The sequence below is a fragment of the Rhipicephalus microplus genome, chromosome X (assembly GCF_043290135.1).
Source record: "Rhipicephalus microplus isolate Deutch F79 chromosome X, USDA_Rmic, whole genome shotgun sequence".
Lineage (NCBI taxonomy): Eukaryota > Metazoa > Arthropoda > Arachnida > Ixodida > Ixodidae > Rhipicephalus > Rhipicephalus microplus.
In genome coordinates, this window is record NC_134710.1 from 242,074,017 (window position 1) to 242,101,483 (window position 27,467).

The 27,467-nt window shown below is 43.1% G+C and overlaps 1 protein-coding gene and 1 long non-coding RNA gene across 2 annotated transcripts in view; both read left to right on the forward strand.

Moving 5' to 3' along the window:
* Positions 1-27,467, forward strand: part of LOC142776033 (sushi, von Willebrand factor type A, EGF and pentraxin domain-containing protein 1-like) — a 496,230-nt gene that overhangs the window by 375,386 nt on the left and 93,377 nt on the right. The gene's annotated exons all lie outside the window — the stretch shown is intronic.
* Positions 20,639-27,317, forward strand: LOC142776034 (uncharacterized). The gene is made up of 3 exons (XR_012887246.1): positions 20,639-21,144; positions 23,877-24,101; positions 26,667-27,317. It is a non-coding gene; the product is annotated as an uncharacterized LOC142776034 (long non-coding RNA).

The following is a 27,467-nucleotide window of genomic DNA, read 5'->3' on the forward strand; positions in this document are numbered from 1 at the left end:
CTAATACTTCTGTGTTCTCACTGAAGCTTACTGCTGAATAGACGGTAATGTTTTTATCTGTTTGTTCGTTTGTTTCCTCGAAAGTACAATATAAAAAGCAGCGGCTATAGTTGAAGGGGGAAACATCCATAGCTATATCAATTCATTACACAGTGACGTCCGCTAAAATTCGTAGTCGAAGGATAATGACCGGTGGTAGGAGCACAGCACCACCACCTATCATGATCCCTAGCCTATAGCCAATGTATAGACCTTATCACTGTTTACAAACAAAGGTGCTTGATGGCTTCCTGTTTTGTTCTGGCATAGCCTAGAAGTATTGGTCGGGACAGGAGCATTAACGAAGAGCCAGTTTATTTCCAACAGTTTTCTCCCTTTGTGTGGTCAAATATTTGCTTTTTATGAGTTATTCCTTCGCTTTGAGCGTCTCTCTTTTATCTGAAAGCGGAAACAGATTTTTTTTTACTTTAGCACAACTTAAAACAGAAGGCTTCTGCTTTGATGTTAGAGCGTAATAAATGAAGTGACCGGAAGTTTCTTGGGTAGCAACACGTGCTGCTGCTATTACTACGTTGAAACCGACCGAAAAGTTGACTATACAGGCACCATTTGCGCATGCTAACTTGGACCAATATTGTTTTAAACACCAACAGATCTATAAACATTGCACTAACCTCATAATAATAGCAGTCATGTGTTCGTTGTTTTTTTATCTCATCACTTTGCAGTAAATATACAATTTGATTTGGTCATTTTTCGTATAATTGTTTGAAAGAGTAACATGTCAATTTAAAAGCTCTATGCCGTCTGAGAGAATCCGTAATCAAGTACTTATACCGTGCTGAAATTTTCGTAGTTGTTTATCGTGAGAAACAAGAAAAAAAAAAGCGTTCGAAACCCTCGACAAACGAAATGGATGCACGCTCACTCGCCCTTACTTAAGAGCTTCCAGGCGAAATTTAATTGATACGCTGCTGCATCCGTTTATCACCACATCGTACTAGACTCCAAGCCGTAAGATTGTACGATGGGCTTCACAACCAAACTGGCGGGCAAAAAAGCGTCAGCATATGCCAGCGCAGCCATGTTGTCTCGTGCAGAACTCAGCATAGCTTTAACTTTCGAGAAGGGCCGAATCTCAGCAGTGGCAGTCATATTTCGGTAGAAGCGAAATGCATATAGGCAAGCGTACTGTGCCATTCCAGTGCACGTTTATGAAAACCAGGTCGCTAAATTTATTCGGAGGTCTACAGTACAGTGTGCCTCATATTCACATCGTGGTTGGGGCACGTGAAACCCCAGAAATTGTTTTTCATTCGACAGGCCAAGCGGAATTGTTTAGAGTTGACAACACCAAGTGCTGCTCGTATTAAGGGGACATACGCTTGCACAAAGCCTATGTACTCTTCACTAGAGGAAAAAGAGAAAAAAATATTCCTGGCGCTCCACCCTACAGAACGATAGAGGTGCGCAAACTCACAGTCGTGAGTAGCAGGACTGCCACAGATTCTCTGCTTTCTAAATCGCAACAGCCACAACTCCTTGTGACTGCGCCATGCATATCAATGCATCAGCAGCGAGTTATAATGCCACGTCCGCGAAAAAGAGTAAAGCCCTGAGCAGAGCTACCGCCACTAACGAAGGAACGTAATCGGGTATAAGTGAGATTTCATGTAGAAGCAGTTATTTCATATTTTGTGTAATTCTGGGAATTCAGTTACTTTTGCGAAACCCAACTAAGTTGTAGCGCCAAGAAAATGCATGATTCTGAGCTTAATTCACATAGCCTTAACCTTTCACAACCGACAATTCAGCACTCAAAGTGATAATTGAAGAGATAAGCAATGAAAACAATAATTTTGCCAATACTGTGCAATTAAAATATCTATATGTCACATGACTACCGCTCATATGCAGTTGGTACAATTTTGTCTAGACCTCTAGCGTTTTTGAACTTCTTCAATCTTGGTTCAAGCCAGCTGATTGCGACACCCGGGATACGTCATCAGGGACTCCATTCTTTTAATATAAAATATACGTTAATGCCCATAATTTTTCGCATCGTGCCGCTGATTCGGTGGTCTAACCAGGCAGTAAAGTGCAGTTCGGAATTGTGCGACACTCTAGGATTGGACCACTCGACAAAGAGATCTTGCAGACATTGGTGTTACAGAGGGGTGCGATGCTGGATGCAGTATAACTTAAGGCCGGAAAATCTGACGCCGTTGAGACGCTGGACATCTATTTTGAAATGGCTCCACGTACGCACCATGGCCATGAGGCACGTCATCATGTTCTGGGGCAAGGGTTCACACAATGCTTCCCACCATACATAAAAGAAGGTTGGCCTCCTTTTGTGCATTTTATAATGAAAGCGGGATTTTTTTATCAAAATCACACGTGTGCTAACAACATTTTGACATTGGCATGCTCCAGCGATATTTCCCAACTGCTGCGGCTAAAAAAAAACGAATGAAGAACTGTGTTCCACCACAAGAGAGCATCAATGAATGTGATAGCAACATCTTCATCAACAGTGCCCGTTTTGTGCCCTTACTTTTCTTCTAGTCCTCGTTCTTCCTGTTAAAATCTAGATGAATTCGTACCAACTTCCTCAAGTTGCAATTTCCCCACCGCGGTGGTCTAGTGGCTAAGGTACTCGGCTGCTGGCGCGCAGGTCACGGGTTTGAATCCCGGCTGTGGCAGCTGCATTTCCGATGGAAGCGGAAACGTTGTAGGCCCGTGTGCTCAGATTTTAGTGCACGTTAAAGAACGCCAAGTGGTCGAAATTTCCGGAGCCCTCCACTAAGGCGTCTCTCATTATCATACGCTGGTTTTGGGACGTTAAACACCACATATCAATCAATCAATCAAGTTCCAATTTTCATGCAGTGATAGCCAAAAAAAAAATAGCAGATCCCACGTACTGTGGGAATCGATGATATTCGAAGAACGAATGAGAAATGTTGATATGTCACTTTAAAATCAGCACAACGTTACGAGGTGGAGCTAAATGATGCCGTACATGACTTCCGTGTCAAGATTATCATGTTTGTATGTGTCGTTTACCTGTTTGGATGTCTTACATGTTTGGATGTGTCGTGATACCGAATTTAGTATATGTGGAGCTAGCGAAACAGATGCGAGCGCGCTATGAGCGTGGTATGTTGTCATGTTCTTACATGAGACACGTGTCAGGATTATAATTTTTGCACCGGTCATATATTTCGTCATCCATTGATGTCACGTAACACCAAATTTGATATATGTGGAGCTAGCAAAACTGCCGCGAGTGCATCATGAAGTGCCCAATATACTCCAACGTAGCGATGACGCACGCGCACGTAGGGCACAGTGACGCTACGCTAGCAAAATGCGAGTGCTCTATGGTCTGACGCCAGGCGCAACCAAAGTCCGTCGGCATGGCCCGACGGCAACCGGCGCGAAATGCGACATGTTGCCTTTCGCACCGATGCGTTACCCAGACAACACTGCGTCTCCCTCTCTTCGTGATGGAGGGACGCTGGACGCGCTGAAACGCACATGCCTCAAAGCAACGCAGCGCATCGCGCGCCTGCGTGTATATGGCAGGACTGGCGCCTGGCGTGGCAACGCCGTCGAGCACGCGCACCGCGTCACGTGTAAATGTATTGGCGCCTTGACTGTGGCATGTAGTCATGTTCTCACATGGCACGCATCTCATGATTATCATGTTTGCACCAGTCACAGACCTTCGTCATTCATTGGCGTCAGGTAATACCAAGTTTGGCATATGTGAAGCTAGCGAAACGACTGTGAGCGCATCATCAGTGTGGCATGTAATCATGTTGTTACATGACGCGCATGTCGTGATTATCTTGTTTGGATGTGTCATTTAGATATGTCATCCGTTCACGTCACGTAATACTGAGTTTGGTAATGTGAAGGTAGCAAAACAGCCGTGAGCACATCATGACCTAGCATGCAGTCATGTTGTTATAAGGCACGCATCTCATGTTTATCATGTTGCATTAGTATCATACCTTCGTCATCCATTCACGTCCCGTAATAACAAATTTAGTATAAGTGAAGCTTGCGAAACGGCTGCCAGCGCATCATGAATGTGACATGTAGTCATGTTGTTAAATGACACGCATCTCATGATTATCATGTTTGCACCAGTCACATACTTTCGCCATCCATTCACGTCCCGTAATACCAAATTTGGTATATTGAAGCTTGCGAAACGGCCACCAGCGCATCATGAGCGCGACATGCAGTCATGTTGTTACATGACACGCATCTCATGATTATCATGTTTGCACCAGTCACATACTTTCGTCATCCGTTCACGTACTGTAATACCAAATTTGGTATATGTGACGCTAGCGAAACGGCCGCGAGCGCATCATGAGCGTGGCATGTAGTCATGTTGTTACATGACATGCATGTCATGATTTTCATATTGGGGTTAAGCAACGTTGTGGACCGAAGACTTTTCTTTGTTTGCGGAGACAGATCCGCCCAACCCATATATATATATATATATATATATATATATATATATATATATATATATATATATATATATATATATATATATATATATATATATATATATATATATATATATATATGTGTGTGTGTGTGTGTGTGTGTGTGTGTGTGTGTGTGTGTGTGTGTGTGTGTGTGAATATATTCTTTCTCTCTATTTCTATTTCTGTACACCTAAGCAGCACTCTCGGAGGCCGTTTTATTCTTATGTGTACCTCGGCATGAACAGGATTTTCGATTTTCTTAGCATGCCCACGAATATTTTTTCAGTCACAAGCCTCAAAAGATTCGCGTACGAAAAATGTTTCATTGTTACTATCAAAATAACGGTCTTAAAACATCTGCATTGGATGTTTTCCCTACATTTATACGGGATCACCCTTTTAGCTTGCGTGCCGACCACATCTTTAAGCTTGTAGTCCGAGCGGAATGTATGACATAGCGTTTTCGCCATATCTCGTGCTGAAAGGGCTCCACCGAAATTGCTTTTGCATAAATCGCCCTCATGCCAACTACCTAATAAGTACTTTTTTCTCCTTTTACCGCTTTGTCGTTCTCGCCAAATGTTGCAGCAGTATTGCGACGAGTCTGTGTTGTTTGAAATTAAATTTTAAACGCAAGATATTGTTGTGGTTTTTCCGTGCTGGTACCAATTAACATTTTCCCCTACAAATTCATCCCTTATCGCAAACGTACACTGGTATGCAGCTTTTCACGCTTTCTGTAAATAAAACCAGGGGATAAACTTTTCTCACCGTTCAGTTTCCGGTGGCAAGCAAGTATCTTAAGGTTACTTTCAGTTCGCTCGGATTATTGTAGCTCTACTCGTCCGGCGGGGAGGAAGTTTTTCAGTGTTTAGGGTTGTTTTTTCTTCCGATTCTTCCCGCACCTCGTGGCTTACTCAGTGTTGGTCGGGTCATTCACTTTACCTCGTACTGAGGAGGTCGGCAAAACTAATGTGAAGGGGATTATCGCATAAGGTGTGACGAAGCAATCAAATTTAAGATGAAAAGAGCATACATGTCCTAAATCCAACCATTTTTGAGAACGTGAGCATTTTCTTCAACATGAGTTACATCATACGCATTAGCCAAGTAGCCAAGTATTCAGCAATATTTGTTTTATTTGTTGAGTCGAGGAAGGCACACGACAGGCCATTTATTCAGTTCCACCAGCGTAAGTTGTCCCAAACTCCAGAGCCGATTTCAGATGCCTGGTTTCTTTGTAGTTTGTACAGTTGCTTTCTGAATGATTCTTAGGAATAATCTTAGATTAAACCATCCGTGACCATCACTTTCTGAAATGAGAACATAGCTGGACTATTTGAAGCAAAACATTTTTTTTTTCAATCGGCCGATGGATAAGACCGTAAAACTGGTATACGTTACCTCCTGTGCATAAAACTTTAAATGTTCATACGACATAATTCGAACAGTTGAAGTGACCTGGCGATTGATACCTTTTTTACCAGCTTTATATAGGAGAAATTATGGTATATATATTTAGAACTCTAATTAGGAGCTATCCTGCAAATGGTACTAACTGATGCTAATTACATCATAGCGAGCGCACGGTAAGACGTACAGTGCGATCAGACTTGCTAAAAACGCAGGTTTAAAAAAAGAGTTTACGAAAAGAATTGCAAAGACTATGACAACGTTAGTGCAGCTTTTGCGATTGTGCTCCCCTTCTATTACTATTCTTACTCATCAAGCCCATCAAAAAATTGCGGGACCCTTAAGCTTCGCCTTTAAGAGTTGAACGTGATAGCGAAATCTGGCCCCTGGTGCACCCTTCAACCGCTAAGGGTATACTTATTAATATGTTTTGTTACACACACACACACGCGCGCGCGCGCGTGTGCGTGCGCACAAACGCACGCACACAGTATATCATACCAGCGCTGGCGAATGGTACATACAGGTTTTTGATCTAAAACAAAAGTTGCATGGCCTCCAAGATACACGCCGCGCGCTCACCATCTCGGAGGCCATAAAGAGTCTCACAATACCTCACAGATAGCAGCACATTATCTAGCGTTTGCTGTTTGCTTGATCAACGTCTCTGAAAAGGCATGATATGTTTTCCGCTAGATGGACATAGTTGTCTATTTCTAGAGCTGTTTGAAAGTTCCTGTGTGTTTTTAGCGGCGATGGCTTAACTATCCCAGCCTTTTTCGACGTAGCTTCAGGCTTCCCAATTGCGCCAGAAATCGCCAAATCGGCTCGTTTTCGTCATGACACCTGTCGAACAAAACGTGTTCAAGGGGCCCTGAAACACTTTTTCAAGTAACCATGGAATGAATTCTCTAGAAGATCTTATTGCCTCACAAATTCAGTGCCGCAAAAATTTTAAGAATCCGTCCTGTGCGAGGGAAGTTACAAAGGTTTGTCGCATGTTGCAATTGCACTATCTCTTCTCTCGTCCCGACGAAAGCGCTGGAAGCTAAGCAGGGAGGGTTGGCAGAGGCAAAGAAACTACCGCGCCTCGGGACCTTTACCACTTTTTTTCTACAAATGCGCGGTTTTTGCAGTGTGATAGCGCGCGCAGCCATGGAAAAGTAGCGGCCTCCCGCGGCGATTTCTGTAACTTGCTTTTTCGCTCGCAGACGCACAGAGGATTTTTCACTCACAACCAACGCCAACGGCGGGGTTTCTGCGACACGAGCTCTCTAATGCTGTCGCGTTAAAACAAAAACACTGTGAGAGTCCTCGCCGAAATATGACAGTCGCAAGCCAGCGGCGTGCATGGGCTAACAATGATAGCAACGACAATCCTCGTTCATAATGTACCTATTTGCAGCAACACCCGCTCACCGCTTGCAGCTATCTTGTGTCGAACGCTGAAGGATGTGCTGATGCTCGCTTTCTATTTCTGTTTGTAAAATAACAGTTCATACTTCAGAGACCCTATTGAGTTTTTCATTTCTACATGCACAATAAACAATTGCACGAAACTTTTAAATTAGCTCGACCTAACATTACCGTAATGCATCGTGGTAATATTGCCAAGCGGCAATATTACTACTTTGTAATACCTCCCTAAATTGAGGGACGTAAAAAACAAGAAAAGAGGATAGAGGAGAAAAGAAGGAATGTTAACCAGTTCAGAGTTGGCGGTAGTATGCTACGCTTCCCCGGAGACAATATTATTAGTTCGGGTTTGACGTCCCAAGACCACTAATAATTATGAACGTCGGGCTGCGGAAATTTCACCCACTAGTGGTTGTTTAACGTGTTTATCATGTTAAACCTAAATCTGAGTGCGTTGAGCTCAAGCATATCCGCCTTCATTGTAAATGAAGGCGCCGTACGGGATTCGATCTCGCAACCTTCGGGCCAGCATTTCAGTACCTTAACCGCTGGGTCATCGTGGCTTGTTAACCAAGGAAAACATTTGGCAGATCCCACGTACCTGGGAATCAACGTTATGCGAAGCATGCGTAGGAAAGGTGAGAACATGTTGCAATTTTTTTATTCAGCGACATGTCATTAAATGACGCTGAATATATGTGCAAATCTTGCACGCACAGACATATGTTGAAGAGTGGCAGATGTTTATATAACCAGTGGTTTGCACTTGTTCAAAGATGTCAACTGGAACATGCGTATTAGCAACAACAGAAGCCGAAATGAAGCGCTGATTCTCGCGAAGATGCTGGCCCTGGACGCTGCTACATAAATAAACTTGAGCGCATGAGAGCTAACCACTATTGACGTTATAACCCGACGTGACGGGTGTATCAATGGAGTACGTAAGTAATGTTTATAAAATTGGGTATGCAGCACTGCAGCCACTATTGACGTTTCACAAAACTTAGCGTCTATTTGAAAAGTAGTTCCGAGACGTGGCGTTGCTTTGTGGTAGAATGAGTGAAGGCTCACTGACACACATGTTCCCTTTCGTATTTATGTGAAAAGCCTCGTTAATTTCATGCTCGGTCTTGTTACGATAAGTTGAGAGTATCTTGCAATCGCCCTCCCAGAAAAAGAGATAATGCTTTTGAGTAGTTAACTTGTACTTTTCGACTCGTGGCAGATTCTTTTTTGCCTTTCACTCTTATGTGCGCGTGATGGTTTTTGTTCTGGTTTTCAGCTATATATTTCAATGTGTAATAAATTTACACACAGTTGTTCGCCCGCGCTTGTGTCGTGTGTTCAATCTTTCTCCTTCCCGTTTTTTTTTGCGCTGTTCCTCTCAGTATCATGTACCAACTGGCCCTTCAAGGAACCCTTCTTCAACACATGTCTGTGCGTGCAGCATTTGTACTTATATTTAGCGTCATGTCATAGCGTATCGCTAAACAAAAAAGATTGCAACACGGTCAAGGTCCTTCAGCATGCTTCGCATATAACGTAGATTCCCAGGTGCGTTGGATCTGTGGAATTTTTTATTTATTTATTTATTTTATTAACTTTTCACTTTTTGTTAATATTTGCAGCTTAAGCACTGATCTTTCAGAACAATAAAGGATAGTTATTGCTCAACTCTGCGACCATATTTCTTAAATCGCTCCCTTGCACTAAGCCGTGACAAGAAGGTATATGCCCCGCCGCGGTGGTCTAGTGGCTAAGGTACTCGGCTGCTGACCCGCAGGTCGCGGGATCAAATCCCGGCTGCGGCGGCTGCATTTTCGATGGAGGCGGAAATATTGTAGGCCCGTATGCTCAGATTTGGGTGGACTTTAAAGAACCCCAGGTGGTCGAAATTTCCGGAGCCCTCCACTACGGCATCTCTCATAATCATATGGTGGTTTTAAAGACGTTAAACCCCACATATCAATCTGGTCTAGTGGCTAAGGTACTCGGCTGCTGACCCGCAGGTCGCGGGTTCGATTCCCGGCTGCGGCGGCTGCATTTCTGATGGAGGAGGAAATGTTGTGGGCCCGTGTGCTCAGATTTGGGTGCACGTTAAAGAACCCCAGGTGGTCGAAATTTCCGGAGCCCTCCACTACGGCGTCTCTCAGAATCATATGGTGGTTTTGGGACGTTAAACTCCACAAATCAATCAACCCACATATCAATCAATCAATCAATAAACGTGGTAGGACAAGGAAGTCCACGATCCGGGACCGCAGCGGCCAGCCAGAGTGGATGGCTGCGTCCGTCCTCAGGGATAGCGTGCAGGTAGACTCTTATAAATCACGCAGGTGGGCGAATCACACCGCCACTGCGCAGCATGTTTTCTGGCTAGGCGGTGCGCGTGTTTCAAACATTGAGAAATACTGACAGTTCATTCGACATAGAAATGTGGGGTTTAACGAGTGCATTTGACATAGTGGCAGTGCACTCGACAATAAACACTATCTGCAGGACACGATGTATGGAAGACATGAACGATTGTACACATCAAAAAAAGTTTGGCTTTACAAAAATTTAATGCCTAACTCACGTTTCGATAGTCCTCCTGAGGCGGCTGTTAAAGTTACTGACCACCGAGTCGACGCCACGCCACTTGAGACCCTCGCATTCTCGTTTGCGAAACAGCTTTAGTGGCAGGTCTTTGCTAAAGGATGTTTTTCTATGGTTTGCACACATCCCCCTCCCTTCAGAAATGTGCAGGTAGGGACCGAGAGTATAATGAAACGTCTGGCTGCAAGGTGTGAAGCACCAGCAGCATCTCTGCAATGTAGACGGTTGTTGTCGGTGTGCACGATGCTGCAGGTCGGGCAGGCCAGGGATTGACGACGGGAATATTGGGGCCGCGCTCAATGGAGGTCTGGCTTACGGGTGGCGGGCGTGGCGGCGTCTTTGGTCTCGCCTACGGCGATTCAAAAGTAGAAGACGAGGGTCATAGCCAACAGGACAAAAAAATGATTTCTTCTCTTCATTTAGCAAAAGGCACCGGCATCCCGATGCAGAATAAGAAATTCACCAGTGCAGCTGTGCTGTGAGAGGGTTTGTGAACGCATCATCCCCATCTTTCCCTGCTAATTACAGAAGCTCGAAAATGAAAAAGCAATCAAAAAGAAAGAAGGCATTATATGTCATGTTCCGTAAGTTATCTTTGGCCGGAGGTACACATGACTTCCACCACCAGTATATCGCCGGCGGTGACATGGGAGCGAATATCTGGGCAGGAACTTCGGGATGTCTAGCCATCGCGCCTGGTCAGGCAGAAAAGAAGTTTCAGATCTGAAACAACGATAGGAAAACACACACTTTATTACTGAAGTGACCTTTAAATATTCGTGAAAGGCTACGTTTCTGCGTGACCCATGTGATCCGTCTAGGCCCGTAGCAAGGAAGAAAGCGCTAGCCTCCCCTCCTCCAAATTATTTGGATGAAATAGGGGGTTTAACCAAGGAAAAATAATAAAAATAGATCTTATTCAAAGCCTTCAACGAGTGTCCTTCCCCCCACGAGGAAAATGCCTGGCTGTTGGCCTGTATCTGTCCCACCCATTTACCAGGGATGCTGCGAGAACTCGAAGTGCCGCTGTGCAGGTGCGTCGGCTTCAACACGATTACTGGAACTTCAAAGTCAGAGTGTGGCGACACTGGTCGTATTGGTTTACCTGTCCCACACGTGATACACTGAAGTGCGATCTCGTCTGTTTAACAGCATCGATCAACCTCTGCTTCAGGTCATCCGACACTTCGAGTAAACAACGGACCTCAAAACATCTGTGCAATAGTGTAAAAGCACTGCGAAAAGCCCGTAATCATTACCTTTTTATATTGCGAAAAAGACTTGCTATTAAGGCGTAATATTTTTTGTTAAATGTGTGCTGTTTGGCCGGTGTTGTGTATGAAATCAAGTAGCGCCTTGTGAAATCTATTTTCATGTATCCAGTGGTTGTAACTATCTGTGTCGCTGTAGGGAAGGCCGGCTTGAAGGAGGTGACGGGAGCGTTCTGGCTGCAACTCTTTACATGTCCATAAAAAGTTGTATGTATCTGCTTGAATCGCAGGAGTGAGACAATACAGACGCGTATCACCAACTCGTAAATGTGACCAGTTTCATGACAATATAACGGCCGGTGTAAAGTCCACCCCTGCGCAAAGCCTCCTAAGCACAACTTCCTCCGCCCTAGTAAGGTGAGGGGGGAGAGAGCAGACACATGGTGGTATGAAAGCACGTGTATCCTTCCGGAGAACATTTTTACGGGTATGGAGTAAGTTTAGGGGCTGAGGTGGAAGGGCAATGGCTGGAAGGTCTATGTCTGGAGGGCAGTGCGCCTGCTTCCCAGCAGCAATGTTGTGTGGGTTCGCAGCATGGTCTTGAAGCCAATGTACTTTTACGCAAGTAGCCGTATTATGGTTCAGCTTATGAATCGCCTCGCACATATCCATCGCCTTGTGTACTTTCTTGAGCTCCTTAATAGCTCATAAGCAATTAGTGTATATGTCAATCAGCCTAATTGCTGGCAGCTTAGAGGTAGCATCCTGGATTGCGTCATGGATGGCTTGAATTTCCATCACAAGAGGAGTGGCTTCCGTAGATACATAACGCTGGTGGCCACTGACAAAATTATGCTTAGTACTCAGGAATGATGTCCTTTTGCCGTCTTGTAGGATAGCAGCATCTGTATATAGTTTGCAAGTATTAGCGCACGTGGCCTCGATGATGGAGCGTTCGTCTGTTGTAGATGATGTATCGGAGCACCGTAACTTTGTTGTTTTATTAGATGTGGTAGTGGTGAATTCCCAGGAAGGCATAGACTCGGGCTGGTTGTCAATGTGGGAGCCATGTTGAAAGTGAGCATGCAACGCAGCAACAACTGGAACAAGTTGCCTTTTGATTTTCTCTTTGCGAAATCAGCTCTGCAATTGTGTTAAGCTGGGCGTGCTCCTGTAAAGTTGGTATGGGAGGGATGCGAGATAGCGCTGTTATTGTGTGCATCGCATCACGGTTAATAGTCTCCAACTGTTCCAACTGGGCCGAAGTTAACCGTTGAAATGCCTGGTATAAAATTATTGGCTGCAGAACTGTGCGGACGAGCTGTCCAGCTACATGTGTATGAGCACCAGCTGCTTTCGATGCAATGCAGCGAATCAGATTAATTGTTTTTGTGGAACCCTGTCTGACTTTGCGAAGCCATCTGCAGTGCACTCCACTGCTGGACTGGTGAATATCAAGACCTAGTATGCGGACCTCCGAAGACACAGGAATGGTCACTGCACCTGGTGTATATGTAAAGGGGCACTGCTTGATTTTTCTGCGTCCTGTCTTGTTAGCCACCTGAACATAGCTTGATTTTTGGGCGGACATGTTTAACCCTGCGTTCCGAGCGTAGCTTTGAAGAACATCAAGGCCTTTCTGAAGCTGTTGTGCTTGTCTTGAGACGTCCTAATGCACACACCATAAAGTCACATCATCAGCGTATATCAGAAATCTCTAATCTGGAATTCAGTGTAGTTACCATGCTTGAGGTATTAGAGCAATGTTGAACTGGAGCGGACCCAAAACGGATCCTTGCAGGACACCTCTGTTGGACATAAAGCAACCTTCAGGCTTTCCATCTACTGTTACCGCAAATGTGTGGTTGTGAAGAAAAGAGAAAATAAACCTTACTACCCGCAGCGGAAATCCAAGCTCAGGTTAGATAAAGTGACGTCATGGTTTATGTTGTCGTAAGCTTTTGTTACGTCGGTTGCTAGTACAGTGCGTACTGCGTGGCTGTGTGGAGAAACTTGTAAAATGTCATTCGACAAGATAGAAAGACCGTCTTCAGCCCCCAAATGAGAACGGAACCCAATTTAAGCCAGATGGCGCTTGTTGTGTCGTACAAGCCACCAGGAAACACGTGTGCCCAACATCTTTTCAGCAAGCTTGCAGGCAGTAGCAGTCAATGAAATTGGGCGTAAGGATTGCAGGTTATTTTAACACTTTCCGGATTTCGTAATCGGGACGACAACTCAGTGTTTCCAATCAGATGGGACGTCCCCAGTCTCCCATACTTTATTATTAGCCTGCAGAAGTGCATCGAGAGCTTCACCTTCCATGTTCTTGAAAACTTCGTAAGGAATACCGTCGGGACCAGGTGTTGTTTCAGGGTGAGAAGTTTCAATCGCCGCTATTAGTTCGGCCATGCTGAGAGGACTGGATATATCGGATTTGGCACTTGGGTCAAGCTCGTCGATTTCGGGGCAAGTTATAGAAGATGCGCTATCATACTTCGGGGAAAATCATTTTGCAGCCTGCGCTGCAAATTCTTGTGGCGTACTTTGCATCGATAACCTAACGCTGGCTGCAGGGTCATGTTGCTTGTGACCTCGTTTTATTGGCCGGAACGTACGCCAAAGGGCTCTGTTTCCCATGCCATATCCAAGTTTTTCACACCACTCATGCCAACGCTGTCGAGAAAACTGCTTTTCGTGCCGACGCGCCTTTCCTGCTATATGGTTGGCATGTACACAGCTACCTGGTGCATCTGGATTCCTCGACGCATACAGCTCAGTCTGATGTCACTTCGCCCAGAGTCTCAAAAGAACGAAGCCCGGTTGAGGTTGTTCTTCATCAACGGTGGTCACGACTGTGTTACTGCGGAGCAGTTCTTGCTAAGCGGAAAAATTTCTGTGGGGTTTGTGGAAACTTTATCAATTGACAATTTTCGAAATTTATTCCAATGCGTGATCGTAACGCATCGTTGAATTTTTTTATGCGTCTTCTTTGTAAACCAATATTGATTGGCATATGGTCACTACTACCCCAGGTAGCTGGCTCCACTCGTCATTGCGGCGTCCCAGGACCCATCCACCATGTGAGATCGGGAGCGTGCGTTTCCGATGTTGTACGTACAGAGCAAGTAGACATGGCGTGATGGTTTAACAGAGTAAACGTGGCATCAGTCATGATGTTTTTAACCGGGCATCCTCGTTGGGAGCTGTGCTTGTATCCCCGATCTGTATGTGGAGCCTTGATATCTCCACTTACTAGTGTAGGAATACTCGGATACGTAGAACGCAGATGTGCTGTTCATTCCAAGTTAAGACGTGTACGCTGTGGTCTTGCATAAAAAGACACTAGTACGGCAGGAGTTTTAAATGGTCGTGTCAGAACAGTGACAACTTCTTGAGTGCCACTGCACCATGGTACTATAGTAATCATTGTATGAGCAGTGGTTGTGGCAGCGTGACTGCTTTTAACTATCCACTTGAATTCTGTACAGATCTACTGAACCTGTTGCCTCCGGTTGATCGTCGTATGCTATTAGCGTGTATTTAAGTAATACACGTGTGACATTTGGCTGCTTCGCTCTCGTGGCTGACTTGCTGGGCTGGCTTGGACTGCACATCTGCGCCTGCGTAGTCTGCACTTCCGACGCCTAGCGGGGACAAGAGCCTACATAAGGACGTGCTCCTGGACGATGGCGATCATTTGGCAGCAGTGGTTGTGGGAGCGTGACTGCTTCTAACTATCCACTTGAATTCTGTACAGATCTACTGAACCTATTGCCTCCGGTTGATCGTCGTATGCTGTTAACGTGTATTCAAGTAATACACGTGTCACGTTTGGCTGCTTCGCTCTCGTGGCTGACTTGCTGGGCTGGCTTGGACTGCACATCTGCGCCTGCGTAGTCTGCACTTCCGACGCCTAGCGGGGACAAGAGCCTACATAAGGACGTGCTCCTGGACGATGGCGATCATTTGGCAGCAGTGGTTGGGGGAGCGTGACTGCTTCTAACTATCCACTTGAATTCTGTACAGATCTACTGAACCTATTGCCTCCGGTTGATCGTCGTATGCTGTTAACGTGTATTCAAGTAATACACGTGTCACGTTTGGCTGCTTCGCTCTCGTAGCTGACTTGCTGGGCTGGCTTGGACTGTACTTCTGCGCCTGCGTAGTCTGCCCTTCCGACACCTAGCGGGGACAAGAGCCTACATAAGGACGTGCTCCTGGACGACGGCGATCATTTGGCAGCAGTGGTTGTGGCAGCGTGACTGCTTCTAACTATCCACTTGAATTCTGTACAGGTTGGTGCTTTGCCAGTCCTTTCTCTTTTTTGTGCTCTGTCATAGGCACTGCCGCTGCTGCCATTTTGTGTTATGATTGCATCTTGTCACTATGCCTACAAATGCTGAATTGGCAAGGGTGATAGAAGCTCTCCGCTCTGAGGTTTCAGACATGCGAAACAGCCTTGAGGCATTCAATGAACTTTATGAATCAGTCAAGACAAGAAATGAAGCTCTCGCGAAAGAAAACAAGCAGTTGACAGATGAAAACAAATCACTGAAAGATGACTGCAGGCTGTTCTCGCAGCGGCTTTCTGACGTTGAGCAGTATTCACGGACGAACAATGTCGAAATAAAAGGTATTCCAAAGACAGATGGCGAGAGCTGCCTCGCTATTGTGCAGGCCATTGGCGAAAAAGTTGGCTGTGTGATTGCCCCGAGTGATGTAGATATAGCGCACCATGTACCGGGAAGGCAGGGCACGCATATTATTGCGAGGTTCTGTTGAAGGTAAAAAAAAAAACAGACTTCGCTGCTGAAGCAAGAAAGGCAATACTTAATACAACAGCTATTGGGCTTTCAAGGAATTCAGTTTCACCTATCTACGTCAATGACCACCTGACACCAGAGAATAAGCGACTTTTTGCGCAAGCCCTTCAGCTGAAGAGAGCCAATGGATGGAAATTTCTCTGGACAGATAACTGCATTGCCAAGGCCAGGAAATCGGAAGCTAGTGGAGTACACCGCATCTCTGGCATGGGAGATCTTGCCGTATTTAAATAACTTGTGTTTGTAAGCCCCATTTTACTATACTATAGTCACCGTTCGAAATGGACGCCACCATATTTTCACTCGAACGCACCAAAGCACTTCTCAAGAACAATACGTCTGCACTGTCCCTGATTCATTTTAACATCAGGAGCCTTCGTAAACACTACGATGACCTTAGCGCTTTCTTTTCAGTTGTCGATCATACGTTTTCACTCATATGCTTATCAGAAACTTGGTTGACTTTACACGACAGCGCCCTGTATGGAATCCATGGCTACACATCAGAACATTGTCATCGTAAGGGTAGTCGTGGGGTCGGTTCAGCTACTTTTGTAGAATCTTCTGTGCCTTACCGGCGGCGACTTGATTTGTCCTTAAGCACACCACTTTGCGAATTCGTTTGCATTGAAATTGACTGTCATTATTTGTCGATGAGCAACCGTAACACCATCATTATATCACTTTACCGATCCCCTTCTTCATCATATGCAGAGTTTTGCGCAGAACTTGAGCTATTGGTAAACAAACTAATTGAAGAGAACAAGAACGTAGTTATATGTGGTGACATAAACATTAATATCGCTGATCAACAGAACCAATCCTGTTCTCAATACGTACGTTGTTTTCTTAGTTGCGGCTTTTCGTCAGTCATACGTACTCCAACAAGGTACGATTCTAATACACTGATTGATCTTATTTTGGTCAGTATGTCTACTGATGACATTAGAGCAGGAGTATTGGATTTTGCTATCATGAATCATTATCCGATATTTTTGTGTTTCGGTTCTAAAGAAATTTGCCGTAGTAAAAATAACGTGCGCACTATTTTTGATTCAAAAACCTTTGTAGACACCATTCGAAACACTAACTAAAACGAAAGATATGACGAAAGTCACGCCGAAACTGCATTCAACTTTTTTTAAGCTAAGGTAAGAGAATGTATTAGTCAGTCGTGATCTGAAACCATAATTAAACAATGGTTCCGTGCACCTAGGAATCCTTGGATTACTAAGGCACTAATGCATTCTATAAGGAAAAACGACAATCTTTGCAAAAAGATCAAGGCAGAACCATTCAATCATTCACTGAAATGTCGGCTAAAAACTTATTCCAATATTCTGGGAGCTGCCCTAAAGCACGCTCAACGGGAATACTACCAAAGTAAGATTAGAAATAATTGTGGCAACACAAGGCAGAAGTGGCAAGTAGTTAAAGAATTTCTGAACAGCAATGAGCCTAAATCGCACCTAACTGCTATATCTGTTAACGAAAACAGATACACTGATTCTGATTCTATTGCGGAGGTTTCCAGCTCTCATTTCAGCTCCCCTGTGAGTACTAATACAAACACTCAGTCGGAACTCTCACTGTCAAGTCTTCCACGTACTCCTCAATCTTTCTTTTTGTATCCCACGGTAGCAGATGAAGTTAACAATATCATCCTATCATTAAAGAATACTGGCCCAGGGCTTGATCAAATCTGCTTTTCTAAAATAAACTTGTATCAAAAGAACTTTCCCCAATCTTAGCCCATTTAATCAATAAGCTTTTCACGGCTGCTGTGTTTCCTGAAGGCCTTAAAGCAGAGAAAATATCCCCATTTTTAAGAAAGGTGATCACGAATGCTGTAACAACTATCGCCCAATTTGCATTTTCGCTTTCTTTAGTAGAGTCATTGAAAAACTACTTTGCAACCGTTTAATGAACCACCTATCTAAATTCAACATATCTGATCACCAATTTGGCTTTCGTCCAGGTCTTTCGACTGAAGTTGCACTGACAGGATTAAATTGACAATTGATGAAGGTCTTTTTTTGGAGCGGTGTTCATTGATTTTACTAAAGCTTTCGATACAATTAACCACGCCATCCTATTTCATAAGCTTGACTGTTACGGCATATCTGGACCACCCCTTCAGCTTTTTGAAAGCTATTTTGCTGATCGGACGCAGGTCGTTCAGATAAACCAGAGTTTTTCATCTCCACAAACCACTAACATTGGCGTTCCTCAAGGGTCAATCCAGGAACCACTCCTGTTTTTGTATTTATAAATGACTTATCACTTCGTCTGAATCACACTAACGCTCATCTTTACGCTGATGACACTACTACTTTACCGCACACAAGGATCCACTCATGCTACAACAATCACTAAACGTCGACTTAAATAACGTTCATTCACGGTGTGTATCGAATCTGTTACTCATCAATCCATCAAAGACTAATTTCATGGTATTCCATTCCCCGCAGTTGTTTCGAAACATCACTTCATTAGCAGTGACGCTTGATGGACACTTCATTCATCCATGTTCATCTACTAAATTCCTTGGTGTGGCATTAGATAAACATTTGAAATTCAGTGAGCATGCACAGGCCTTAATTCAAAAGGTGTCTTTCGGTATTCACGTGATCATCAAAACACGACCTTACTTCTCCACTGAAATCCTTTTATCTTTATATTACGCAATCATTCGTAGTCACCTGTCATACTGCGTATCATCATGGGGAAATACATATTGGTCACAAGTAAATCCTCTAGAACGATTACAGAAGCAAGCTTTGAGACTCATTACTTTCAAACCATTTTCATCACCATCAGCCGCCCCCCCCCTTTTCAGCAACATGAACATTTTACCTCTGCATAAACTCTTCAGCTACAAAATTCTAATGATCATCTTTCGTATCCTTAATAATGAATTATACATTTCCAGTTTCTCGGAAGCTACTCTTGTAAATACTAACAACACGAGGTTTTCAGCTCACCGTAATCTACTTCTACATAAAGTACGTACCAACTATGGTCAAATGACGGCAAGATTTTCTTGCATAACACTGTGGAACATACTGCCTGTTGATCTCAAATTATGCTCAATGTACTCCTTTAGTAAGCGCTTGAAGGCCTTATTGTTAAATGACTTATGACTTGAATGTTTTCTTTTGGGTTACTTTATTTCAAGCACATTGTCACTATTGCTCATATGGCCCTACGATTTCACACCGTTTTCTTTTAAATATTGCTGTGATTTCGTCGCTGTTTGCTGAGTAAAAAACTAATCCTCTTTTTACTTTTTGTTAGGAGGTCCCCCTGACAGCTTTTACTTTCGGACCTCCGATTGTTCATTCGACATGCAAAAAATGTATTCATGAAAAATGTATCTATTATTGAATAAACAACAAGCAACATAAACAAATTACGCGATGACACATACACTGCGGCTTTTCCCGGAGTTCAACTCATAGTCTTAGCATGCTGTTACAAGCTGCCACTCTAGCGTCGCCAGCGCGAAGTCGGCGACAGGAATGACAGCAGGTTAGTTCGTTCCGTACGCAAGCAGAGACAGTGAAGAGATCAGAGACGTGAGAAAACGAAACAACTTTACTCTAGTGATATTGCAGCAAACGGGATCTAGTACAACACTTCAATACAATTAACAAAATACATCAACACTTGATACAACTAAAAAATACATATAAAAAACAATAAATCAGCTTACGACAGAGAATTATTACAAACTACACAAACTAACAACAATAGAACTACACAGTAAACCGATTCTGACCCTTAAGGGTGTCGAAAAGGGTGCCGACACCCTAAGCACACCCTTTGAGCACCCTATTCGCGTCTCAGCACCCTACAAGCGGAACCTAAAGGGTGAACACATCAAAAGGGTGGAAACTGGGGTGCAAAAAGGGTGCAACAACTAATGGGTGCTGATGAGCACCCATTAGGGTGCACAGTCACCAACAAAGCTTTGTGAGTAACGTGGTCATAGAGCATAACCAACAGCTTTTAGATGTCTACTGGTTAGACACCATGGTCTCGTTAATAGCCCCACCGCAGTAACGGATATCTGAATAGCGATAGTGCCCGGCTGAACGTAAGTTCTGCACTGGTTCTTGCATTCTTGCTGCCCCTTTCTCGTCGCCTCACGGCCGGCGCTGACCAAGCCATGCGCTACAAGCTCACTAGCCAATGGCGGAGCACGCAGCTTGTAAAGCTACAACAGGATTGTGCCTTACACATATAGAGCTCTCGGCCTCGTTTGCGCCTAACATTGAAAACAAAGCTTCGTCCATGACAGTATATATAAATCATACATTTGTTAATGCAAAGAAATACAAACCAACAAGACCGTGGTAGATAAAATAGTTTTTGTGTTGTACAAATATTTGTTAACCTTACAATGTATCAGTTGACACGTGTTACCACTTTTTATGGCGGGTTATGGACTTTGACGTTCTAATATTATAACATTAAAGAAACGTTTTCTTGATTTTGTTTATAGAAATATTCTTCAAAGCAAGTTAATATGAGCCTTGACTAAAACATTTTCCTAAAGAAAATTCACTAAAGACAGCTAAAATATTGTTTGCCAACTAATACGCTTATTTTGTTGTGACAAATTTTGCTTGCTGCCTGTACTTTGTACTAATATAGAACCGTTTTAACACTGTTTTTAACAGCCAGCTTAACCACTCAACCAATGTACAGATGTTAACAAGGTATCGGTATAAGAAATACACAAGCAAGCAAACGTTTCAAATTTCGCGCGCTCTTTCACATTTCAAATTTCGCGCAAATACGCGTTATGTGATTTTGTCAATTTCGAAGGTAAAAAATATTCTATGCAATACACACTAGCGTATCTTCTATTTTCACTATCTTTTACTTAAAATTTAAGCAGAATAAATCTATTTACTTATCATATAAAAGATTATATACGCAAATGCGGATCGGTGGCGTCAGCAGGACAGAAATGGCGGTATCTTCCTGGAAGCCGCAACGGCCGTGTGCCGAGCGTCTAAAGTCGATTTTTTATGTTGTTCAAAGTGTGCTTGCGCTGTCTTTCGTGTTCTGTCGGTGCTGCTTGTTACGAAGATGCACTATACTCAAGAGAGGACCGGCTGCTTTGTACCGTCGAGCGCTCGTCAAACTAAAAAGGTAGGTGGATGTTTCTGCTGTCGACGCTTTGTTTTTTGCTTCTCCGGCCAGGCCGCGGCGTGCCCGATCCAGGCTGTTGTCTTTCCGCTCGCGTCCTCGGCTCCTCCCGCGGTTAACACCGAAAGCGCTATAGTATAATAACGTTGTGAACTAAGGTTTTCCTATCTTGTAGACGATAAGTGAGTTTTTATTAACGTAGCGAGCCTGCTGGCGTGTCTGATTTCATTAGGCTCAAGTCTAAGTTCAGGGACGTTACGCGCGGATGAATTTTTTTCTGTGGGGAAGGAGGTTAAAGCAATGTGCGCTGTGATGCTGTGAGTCGGCGGGCGATGCTCTTCACGCTATGAATCACTATATTTTTGCAATGCCGTCGGACGCCGTTCGGGGACTGCGCATGGGAGCCGTAAGCGTCGTCTGTGTGTCGCGTGCGTTGGAGTATTCCGGTGATTCGCGTTGAATTAGATCTTTGCGTATTTAATTTAGAAGAATGGAGAAGAATAACGTGGTGTCCGCGTTGGTATTTACGCGGCCTTGTTCGTTTTCTGTGCCAAAGAAGTATATGAAGAAAGTTTTGTGTTACGCGTCCTCTTTTCAACAGCTACATGATCATTAAATGTGTGTGACTACTATAAGGTAGATGTGTTTTCCTGTGTGACCAAATGTGTTTGCATCCACCGGGCACGTATAATATTAAATTACCATGATATTCAGCTTAATTAAGTGTGCGTAAACTTGACACAGCTTGCTGTAGGTGCGGTTCTCAAAGCGTGCAATTACGCCTGGGTCAATACATTTTTTCTATGAGTGGCCGAATAGCCGTACCATAGCTGTGCAAGCGCTAGGTTGAGCAGTAGTTCACTCGTTCGAGTGCAATTTTGGTGGTACTGCTTGTTCCCCCCTGTTCACATATCATTGCATTCTTCTGGTTTGTAAAAGAATTGTGGGCGCTGCAGCCCGCTTTGGTGTTAAAACTTTGCCGAATACCTATACGTCTACAAACATTCTAAAACTAAGTTCTACCAAAACTTCCAATGACACTTTCGAATACAAGTGTAACGCTTTATCTGATATCATAAATTTTTTATGACCTCGCTGCAGATTTACAAGTGACCTGTGATATGTGCAGTGTATGAATGCCTAATTTATTGCTCAAAACACAATAAGGTTATACATCACAGTATGCGTGTCAAAGGCGTGCATATGTTGCTGCTGACATGCAAACTTAGACATTGTATTTATCTAAGAATGAACAAATCTAAACTGCCATTTTTTGAAGATGTACACATAAGACCAATTGAATAATATCAAAAATAATGTTCACCAACTGATTGTTGTTTATTGCTTTGCACCGACGTCACTAAAGCCGCATTGTTGGTACTTAGACCACATGGTAGGATGCAAGATTCATGACGTCATATTGAATGTTAATGTCACATGATATGCAAGGTAAATTGTTATTAGCATACAGAGGCCAATAACGTTATTATCTCATCGTTATCATAATGAAGCAGGTTAGGCAATATGTGATTCTGCTGCCTTTACGTCATGTTGGGAAACCATTACGTTATGTAGCTATCTGCAGTGTCTGAGATCCTGGTTGCCAGTCAATATTGCGGAAGCTTGCCTGCTTCATTGTGATGGCATGGGGTTCAAGATTGATGTTTTGTCTTAGCGTTTCCACTTTTCCTCCCCTATGGTCAGACAGCTTGTGCTGTTTGATTAGAAGTGAGAAGTAGTGCCTTTTTAGCCAACCAGAACAATTTAGATCAATGATCACTATGAAGCAGCACACAATATTCATTTAGTGAACTCAATTTCAGGCAAATTATAAACGTCCGAATGTTAGCCGTTTGAAGGAAGCTTCATTCGTTGAACTCATGAGAATAAATGGTAGAGAAGGAAAGGCAGGGAGGTTAGCCAGACCAGCAAAGACGGTCTATCACCCTACACGGGGGAACAGGGAGATTGAAGTCCTGTCACAGGTCTAGTCTCTAAGGTACTCTGCTTCTAACCCGAAGGTCGCAGGATGATATTCCGGCCTTGCTGGCTGCTTTTTCGATAAAGGTGAAAATGATGTAGGCCTGTGTTCTTAGATTTATGTGCACGTTAAAGAACCCCAGGTGGTCGAAATTTCTGGAGCCTTCCACTACCTTGGTAAAAAATTCATGTGTCAGTATTGCTTTAATTTTATGCTTTATCTGCAGTGGATGCATATGCGCATACTGACATGTATATGTAGTGATATTGCAATTTTACGAAATAAAATATTCATATGCTGCATATTGCATGGCATTTACTTAAGAAACACATCACATGGGTATCATAACTACAGAAATGCAAATATGCCTCTATGGATGCACTCGTGCATATATTTGGTCAGCTTCAAGAACAGAATTTATTGATTGCAGGCAACAGCATTACTCACGCATGCTTATCTATTAATTACGCGCAGTCAATAAAGCTAAAAGGGGGTGTCTTCATCTAAGAGTTCTAACTTCATCTTTGTGCATGAGTGAGCTATGAAAATTCACATGTATGACATCGACATGAAAAGCTCTGCAGCAGCATGTTTTTCGTTGTATTTATACTGCAGCATGCCCTTTTTGTATTTCTCAGTTGCGTGCCACTAAATATATGTTGGCCATGCGTTTCTAGCCATTCACTGCAATTTGGCAAGCAGCGCATGCAGTCTAGACAAACCTCACTAAAATAATTTTTTTGCACTGGTGCAGAAATTCTTTGGCACGGTCTGTCATTTCATTGAGTGAGGCTGCTCAAGGAAATTTCCTGACAAGGTCAAGGAGCCCAAGCATCAGCTCTGTTCACCCTGCTTATGCGCTGTGCCTCACCAAGCTACTGGACGCTGCCTACTTATATTAAGTGCTCTCCATATTCTCCTCAGTTTGGCAGCAGTGTCTGTGGTCTTCACAGTGCTTGCCAAAATCATTTTTGCACAGGTGAGACACTTATTTCTTGCTTTAATTGTGTTAGTATTACTGCATGCACTCCTGCCAAGCAAGAGTACTAATGTTTCCTGTGTTGTTTGTCATGGTAAACAGAGGATTTCAAGCACAAAATTCATACTGAACTTTAGTCTTTCAAGAAGTGTGGAACGAAGGTGGTGACAGTGTCAACGCGCTCTCTTTAAAAATGAAGGCTTTGCATGAAGAGCCTGTCCCACCTTGAAACAGGCACAAAAACTTCCAGGTGAAAATAAGCAACTTCAGATGAAAATCGAAGAATTTACACTGTATTCAAGGTTGAACTATCCGACATCAAAGGCATCTCAGATGAGGGTTTTCTTTTGATGCTGTCTGAAATTTTTGGGCGTTGATGGAAAAACCATTACTCGTGATGATATTGACACTGCAGACAGAGTAGGAACAAACAAGCCTAGTTTGAAAAAAAATAGTGCATTATGAACGATGTTACAATTGAAATGTTCTGGATAAGACAAAAAACTTACGTCTGTCTACAGTGGCCTTTCCTTTTAGATCAAGTAGTCCTATTTATGTCAACGAACACTTGACAAGACAAGGTAAGCAGTTAGTGAGAGCACGAATGCAAAAAAAACAAGTAGGATGGAGGTTCATTTGGATGCAAGGCACGAAATTTATAGCAAAAAAAATTGGAAACATTAGCAATTTTAAAGACTGCCTTCTTAGAAGATCTGGCGAAACGCTGTGTTGATGCCTTCAGAGCCACACTTTTCTTGAGCTTGCAATGTCAGTAAACTATGACTGACATGGCAGAATTTTGATACCTAGATAGTGAAAAATTGATACCTATATAGTGAAAAAGGCCACCAGCTATCTTCAATGCCTTTACCTTGAATGCTCTTAGCATTATAAATAAGACTAGTAGCCTGTGTCTCTATTTCGATGACATGTTGGTAAAATTTGATGCCATTATTTTGACATAATCCTTGCATTTTTTGTGCGATATAGCCCACCAAAAATACCAGGGTACAATTATCATGGCATTGTGTAGTTCATGAAATGGGGAAAAGGAATAGCGCTGTACATCTAACGTTAATTTTTGGCCGATGTCAGTAGACTTCTGTGTGTTAAGCCCTCTGATGAGTGTCTAGTAGTACGACTTGGGGGTTTTGTTTTGCAGCAATTAGCACGCCTCCATTAGGTCATAAGTAGGAATTTTGAGTTTCTGGAAACTAGGTAACGTGATTTTTCGGTCACAGATGCACACACGATTTTTCGCTCACAACCAACGGGGCAGACGCCGGCGGCGGGTTTTCTGCGACACGAGCTCTTCAACGCTATCATGTTAAAAAGCTGACATAGGCAGCATTGACCAAATGAATGCAAAGAATAAAGTCAAGTGTCCTACCAGGAATCGAAACCTAGTATTCTGCTTGGTAATTAAGTATTCTACCACAGACCCATGCCCGGCCTCGGTTATACTTTCTAAATAGTCTCAAATGTTTGTGTAACATCAACTGTCGTTGCAGTACTGGCTATCAAATTTTATAACTATTACATGTGCACTCCTATGATGCAGCCGTGAGGTCGAATCAAAGTCAATTGTAGTCAGGCACCATCCTGTGAAGTATTTGTGTAGCAGTGTTGAGGGCTACCATCGTCGCGAGTGCCAGCGCAAACACCAGTGCTTCATACCAGCCTACCACTTCTAGTGTGGCTAATATCCATGTTTCTGTTGGCATCGTTACGAAACAGCAAATAACTGGTAATGTTGTCAAAGGTGTGACATCTCCCCATAACAAATGAAACATGTGCGGCTGTTTAACGTGTGTGTGTGCGAGAATTCGTACTTATATTGAGCTCCACTTCATAAGATCGCTCAATAAAAAGATTAAAATACATGTTATGCGTGTTTCGCATAACATCGATTCCCAAAGTAGGTGGGGTCTGCCAAATTTTTAGCATCAGTTTTGTAACCTAAATGCTATCATAAACAATTATTTATTGAACATGAACAGCTGGACTGCAACATGCTAAGTTTTAGGTATTAGGAAAACTGAATATGTTCATGACTACAGCATACCTAACAGGCAAATACTAGTACTACAGACATGACACACTATTGTAGAGCTAGACTAGAATATTGCTTATTGGCACTTCACAATTCTTTAAAAACCTAATTAACTTCAGTGCCTTATTCGGTTTGCTCAAATCGGATGTGCACAATTACTTGATGAATAGCTTTTTACTCAAACCTAACTCATGTTTCACGTGTGCATCATGCTGAATCATTGCTCAGATGTTTCTTGTCTATATATTTCATTTCTACTATGCTGTTTGTTTTTGTATGTGAAATCTGTTGTACGTGCTACCCTCTGTAGGCCCCCAGGTACTGTCAAGTTGTTTACACAGCTTTTTGCCTGGGGGACCTCCAACAAGCATGTTTTCCGTTGAAAACAAAGCGAATTTTGATGCTGACTTCTACTCACATAGAACTAAGAACACTCCAACATGACAAACATATTGTATCTTGGACAGTCTGTCTTGTGAAACTCATAGTGATTACTTCTGTCTCTATTTTAGGCTTCGAGGTGCGGATGTGCTGTAGAGAAGGAGCGCCCTGACCACACTTTTGTAAAAGGAACCAAAGTCGCCTGGGCAGCTGAAGATGGATTGTGCAAGTGTTTGAATGATCACATTATATTAATCCAACACCACTTGCATTACTTTGCCCATATTTGTGATTTTGTAACGCCCAAGTTTAGAAACACACACACATATATAAAGGGAGAGCTGTAAATAAGCCTTGAGCAAGTTTGTAGTCAAGGCTTTTAGCATGATGACCAAAGCATGTTATATAAGCCCACATGTTTTACCACACACCTACTTTCCTATCTATTTTCTTTTTCAATTTTGTGGGCACTGGCCACGCCCTCAATAAGTGCCTTTGGACTGCTGGTGCCTCTAACTTATATTTTGTTGTTCTAAATAATTTATTTGTTACCTACTATGCAAGGAGGGAAGTCAGAATGTTAAAAGTTAAAAAACAAGTCTCGTCACAAAAAAGATGTCTACTCGTAAGAAAAAAGATTTGAAAAACAGAAGATTGATCCTCACTCACAAAGATCTCACCATTACAATCGATGCAGAAGGTCATAGCTCATGTTTACTATTGTCAACCTTTTCTTTTGTATGCTATGTACAATAAAATAGTGAATATTTGCATCATGTTAATTTATTTGTCATAAATTTTTGTTGGGGCCTAATATCTTGCATTCTAACATGCATAAAAGCTCATGTCTGCTACACATAATTTAAAAGAGCGCAATGTGGTAAGGTTCTGTGTTTAGTGCATATTATCTGTGTGTCTTTCAAAGTGAGTAT